Source organism: Triticum aestivum, chromosome 5B (assembly GCF_018294505.1).
Source record: "Triticum aestivum cultivar Chinese Spring chromosome 5B, IWGSC CS RefSeq v2.1, whole genome shotgun sequence".
Lineage (NCBI taxonomy): Eukaryota > Viridiplantae > Streptophyta > Magnoliopsida > Poales > Poaceae > Triticum > Triticum aestivum.
The window spans coordinates 335,744,118-335,750,242 of record NC_057807.1 but is presented as its reverse complement, the minus strand read 5'-3'; positions in this window follow the sequence as shown (position 1 = coordinate 335,750,242).

Sequence of the window (6,125 nt, the reverse complement as noted above, 5' to 3'; positions counted from 1 at the left end):
TGGTGGTGGTGGTAGAGGCCGCGGTGGTGGTGGTGTAGGCCGTGGTGCTGGTGGAGGCCGTGGTGGTGATCTTGGCCTTGGCGGCGGCCGTAGTGGAGGAATGTTCTCTTGGCTCAATGGACCATTGCCGTATGTGTCTTACTATGATCTTGTTCTTTTGGCTCAATGCTTGTGTTGTCATTTTGTATTGTGTGACTAACTATTATATTGCCATTTTCGTAGGTATGGAAACAATGAAGGGGGTGGAGGACACGGAGGGGGAAGGTGAGACCCCTTGGTGGTGCGAGGAGGGAGAAGAATAAGAAGAAGAAGAGAGGAAGAAGAAGAAACTACATGGAGACGCTATGTGTGTATGACTATGTGTGTATGACTATGTGAGGGGACTAATATTTCCGTGTATGATTATGTGAGACCCTATGTGATTTCGACAAGTATATGTGCTATGCGTGTATGAGTATGTGATTTGGACTAGTATTTTTGTGTTTTGGATGTGATTATGTGGCATCTTTATGAATCACAAAACAAAAAAAACAGTAGGTATTTGAAAACATCAGTTAGTGCAGCGCCGAAGGGCAAGGCGCTGCACTGTGTAGTGTGGCGCCCAACGGGTAGGCGCTGCACACTGACTTAGCAGTTTTTGTGGTGGAAAAGCTACTGGAACGCTCCTGGTGCTCTCTGGACTGGCATGTCCAGGCGTGCAGCGCCTAAGGTCAAGGCGCCACACTACACAATGCAGCGCCTTGCCCTTAGGCGCTGCACACATGGACATGCCAGTCCAGAGAGCATCAGGACCATTCCAGTAGGTTTTGCACCCCCAAAAACTGCTAAGTCCGTGTGCAGCGCCGAAGGTCAGGGCGCCACACTACACAGTGCAGCGCCTTGGCCTTAGGCGCTGCACTGTTAGGTGCAGCGCCTAGCCTTTGGGCGCTGCACACTGACTTAGCAGTTTTCGGGGTGGTAAAGCTACTGAAACGCTCCTGGTGCTCTCTGGACTGGCATGTCCAGGTGTGCAGCGCCTAAGGGCAAGGCGCTGCACTGTGTAGTGTGGCGCCTTTCCCTTGGGCGCTGCACATCTGGACATTTATTAGGCTGCACCAACTCCCTCCGACCCATCCTCACCCCACACACCCCCACCCTCAACACAAACCCGAAGCTCAGTGCCTCCCCTCTGCCCTCCTCTCTCCCCCTCTCAAATCCTTCTCAGATCCGGAGTATTTGACCGTGGATTTTGAAGCCAATCCCCTCCCTTAAGGTAATCTCCTCCGATCCCCTCGTTTTCATCCATAGGAATTGTCACATTTGCTCAGATCTTGCTAGTGTGGGGGAAACCCTAGTTTTTGATAGGATTTGGAAATTTTTGTTTCTTTGCTAATTTGGTATGGTTAGGCTTTCATAGTATGCTAGGGTTAGGGTTATGTGTGTTTGATGTTGGTGTTAGGGTTATGTTGGTCTTAGGGTTGTGTTCATTGTTAAGTGGGGGTTAGGTTCGAAGAATCGTTTCGAAGGGGCTTGGAGGAAGAGCGTCGTCAGAAGGAGAGGATGGAGCAGAAGAAACAAGAGGAGGAGAGGGCACGCCAAGCGAAACTTGCTCGTGAGGAGGAGAGGGCAAGAAAGCTTGCAAAGGCTCGCGAGGCGCAAGAGGAGGACTCGGCACGTGACAAGAAGGGGAAATGGCCTCGCTCTACTCAGTAGGGACTTCGCTTCGGTGCACTCCTCGTCAACTATCTTCTAATGAATGTGTTGTAAAGTTGTGAGGGCATGTGAGATGTTGGTGAACTATCCTCTAGGGCAAGCTGCCATTTGTCATTTGTAATGAATGTGTCGTGAACCATGTCGTACTAATGTTTGAATTATCTTAAGTTATGAACATCGTCGGCATAAAATTTGTGTTTGTTCATATTGCTGTGATGCTGCAGTCATTGTAAGTATTATGGATGTAGTGGGAGTAGCCATGGGAGTAACTGTTGGCTTTCTGGATAGCCATGGCAGTAGTGCAGCGCCTAAGGGTAGTGCGCTGCACTATACAGTGCAGCGCCTAACAGTTGGGCGCCACACAGTACAGTGCAGCGCCTAAATGTTGGGCGCTGCAGTGTTGCTATAAGCAAAACTGCAGAAACAGATGCCATTTTGGGTGGGGTGCAGCAACACTCAAATAACTAAAACATCAATAAAAGTACTATAAACTGGACATGCTAAGCAAAGAGAACTAATAACTTGAACATCACATCATTTAAGACAATTCAAGTTTGCTTCAAGTTTGCAAACACAAATACCATAACATAACCTCACAAGTTAATCAACCTCACAAGTTCACAAGTTCATCATATAACATAACCTCACAAGTTCATCAACCTAACACAAAGCACCAATGCCTTCCACGCGTGTTCCTGGTGCCACGCCTGCAGGTAATCTTCTTCTTTTTAGGAGCACGAGGCTCCTCTTCGTGCACTTCCTCCTCCGCCTGCGGCTCCGCCTCCGCCTCCTCCTCCGCCTCATCATCCAATCTAGCCATCCGCGAGGTCCCTACGACCACCTTTGGGTTGCCTCTGTTGTCATAGTCGTTGGGCGTGTACCGGCGTCTGGGCTGCCTAGGCTTGAACACATATGCGGACCGAGCTTGAGCGTCCGCCAAAGTCATGTCATCATCAAGCTCATCGCCCTATCACACAACGAAACAATATGGTGAAGGCCGATGTCGTAATCAAGTGAGAATCACATCTAAATGATTAGTCATACCTCTTGGGTGATCCCACCCTCATCATCCACATAAGCATATGAGGAACTCACATCGTCCCCCTCATGGTGAGGTGCGGGGTCTGATGGTGTACCAGACCTAGAGGCAGATGGTTCATCATATTCAGGATCACGACAACCGAGAAGGTTCGATAACCGCCTTAACTTCTTGGCCTGACGCTGTAACATGAACAAGTGTGTAAGATATCAAACTTCGCAACATAGACTGGCTCTCATAGTGAATGCGATATGTACCTTGAGGAATGCTCGTAGTGAACCATCATCATTGCCAGTTCCAACTGGTGTCTTCTCCAGAATAGACTGGCTCTCATCAGCTGCTTTCTTGATCTCGGTGCGCTGCGGATGAGAAAAAATGAATGCGTTAGCCATTCAAACATGTGTAATACGGTCAACAGGAAAGTAAAGAGGGGAACACTTTACCACATAGTTAATCACCGGAACAGCTGGCACTCCTTGCCCTAGCCTGACATCTCTGTTGTACTTCCCCTTTGCTAGATCCTCAAAGTTTACGGGTTCTTCAAGAATATCCTCATTATATGCCGGCGGGCATATCTCAACTCGAGTAGTTCCAATAAACCATCGTACGTAGTTATCAAAAGCAAGTGAGTTGTGCTCATGAAGCGGGGCGCGTGCAGTGCTACGAGCTTGCTCCACACAAAGCTGGAAGCGGGTAACATACGCAGAATGATGCTTGGCCCAGTCCTTTATCTTCCGTTGCCTTCTCCTGTCCAACCTGCGTGGTATAAAACCAAACATTAGCACAATCAAAAGGAGTCCCGATGATTAGACAATACGCACACATGCTCTCTTACCTATGAAGTGCTTTATCCGTGTCCACCCAATCCGGCGGGTGAGGCTGGAAAAGACCAAACTGACGATACACGCGATGCGGCAAATGAAACTCAACCGCCCAGTTGCATATCAATGGGCACCGCATAAGCCAGAGATCCTTATCCCGCAAGCACATCGGGTTGAGGCGGAACTCCGCGGTGTACCCCAAGCTCTCACCCGCGCCATATGGCTACCATTCCACCTATGAAACAGGGCAACAATGCAAATTTGATAACTATTTTTCAAGCAAGCATGAGAAAGGACTAAAGTAATGACCTCCTTACCTGCTCAGGCGTAATCGTGTCCAACTCGGCAATGTACTTTTGGTACATGAGATTGACATCGTTCGTCATCTCGGAAACGATATCCCACTTGTAAGCCCACGTGGGGCGCCGTAATTCGTCATGTTCATCTGCATACCAAGGATCAAACCTGACGCTCTTCGGGCGTCCAACAGGCAGACGCTCCCAGCTCCATACAGAAAGTAGAAGCAGATTACCACCAATGCCTGCACTAGCTGTGATCCTGCAACACGCATCATCCAGCTACATATGAAAGAAAAACAATGTTAACTTGACAGCAAGCTTGCATTGCTAATGAATAAATGAGTTGATCACAAAACAGACCAACTACCTGTCGGTACAAGTAGGCAAGAGTCGCTGAACCCCAGCTCCATTTGCTATCGAAGATGGTCAACGCCTTCAACCACATCCATGGAGCGTTCTTGCCAATGGAGTCAGGAAACAAAGTCCTCGACACAATGTACCACATATACACACGAGCATGTGTCTGGATCACATCATCAGTTGCATCCGGAGGGCACGTCGCAAAGTTATTTCGAATCCACGTGAAAGCAGCTCCAGCTGCCTTCCTTTCCCTCTTCTTCTTCTCTTCTCCCTCCTCTACATCATCCTCAGCCTCGATAGGAGCCATACCGATAAGAGCAATCATCTGCTCGCGCCACCCATCAGAATCGGTGCTCATACATAGAGGCCTCCCGTCGATAGCAAGACCGGTGATCAACGAGACATCCTCGAGCGTCACGGTCATCTCCCCGGTCCGAAGATGGAAACTGTGGGTCTCTGGCCTCCACCGATCAACAAGAGCGGACACCAGTGGAGCGTTCAGATTCGGCGTGGACCGTCTGACCAACAGAATCCACGGGAGTAGTCCTGCCTGCTTGATGTACGGTGTGTACCGCTCATCGTAAGGTATGGCAGGACCAGAGACCCCGTGATACCAAATCTTCAGAGGTTCAATCTTCTGCAAAAAACAAGTAATGACAAATCTTAGAGCATGTAAATTTCAACTAAAGGCAAATTTGCAAAAGATTTAGAGTACTCATTATTACCTTATCCTTCTCGCGCATCATGTAGGACCGGTGTTGCACGTCGTAGACATCGTCCAGAAGCCAAACCATCCTTACAATTTCAAACAATAAACATACATGAGTTCATCTCAAATATCGGAAAACACTCAACATCTAATATATATCTAAAAAACTCAACATCTCACATATAGCTACAAAACTCAACATCTCATAATTATCTACAAAACTAGGCATCTCATATATATCTAAAAAAATAAACAATCTAGGTTTAACTAACAAGAATCATATACTACCGGATATGACTACACATCCTCCATCACAACACCGAAAGAGTTTCCACCTAACGAATGAACACCGGATATGAACACCGGATATGACTACACATCCTCCATCACAACAAGAATCATATACTACCGGATATGACTACCAATTCTTTTGGTTGCAATGAATGTGTGCTCATTCTGAAACACCGAAAGCCTGCCTTGACCACATTTGAACAATAGCATTGCTGCCTTGTCGGCTCTCTGCATACTTGTAAAACTAAATAAAATTTTGATAGTTGTTTTCAAAGTACTTGCCATTGATGAGAAAAGGATTCCACATTTGAAGGTCAGACCAGGAAATGGCTCCTGAGATGGATGACTTATCATCTCCAATTGCAATATTACATCAAAAAACTTAATCTGGAACACCGAACGATTTTACAGAGGAAAAGAAAGGGAATGGAGGAGTTTACGTACTAGGAAGGATTGGAGATCGAATCCAAGCCTCAAAACTTCAAATCTAAGAGGGGGTGTGGGGGGATCCGAAGGGGGCGTCGCCGCCGCCGCTCTCTGTGACAACAGAGCAACTGGAAGAACTGCCTGGGAGGGTCTGACCCGATGCGGGCTAAGTCAATGTGCAACGCCTAAGACACGGGCGCTACAATATACACAGTGCGGCGCCTAAGTCTTAGGCGCTGCAGTGCTGTCTGTGGGGCCAGGGCTGCCACGCTGGCAGGATGTGCAACGCCTAAGTGATGGGCGCTGCACAGTAGGGTGCGGCGCCCAGCTGTCGGGCGCCACACGAAAGGGTCAGCAGAGTGAATTTTTTTTGAAAGCAGGTCAGTTTGTGAATTGATTTAGGCCTCAGGTCAAATATGTGAAATTATCCGCGAAGTGTTGGGGCTCGACCAACCCTGCTTGGAGGAGTTGGTTGTTGAGTGGACGTT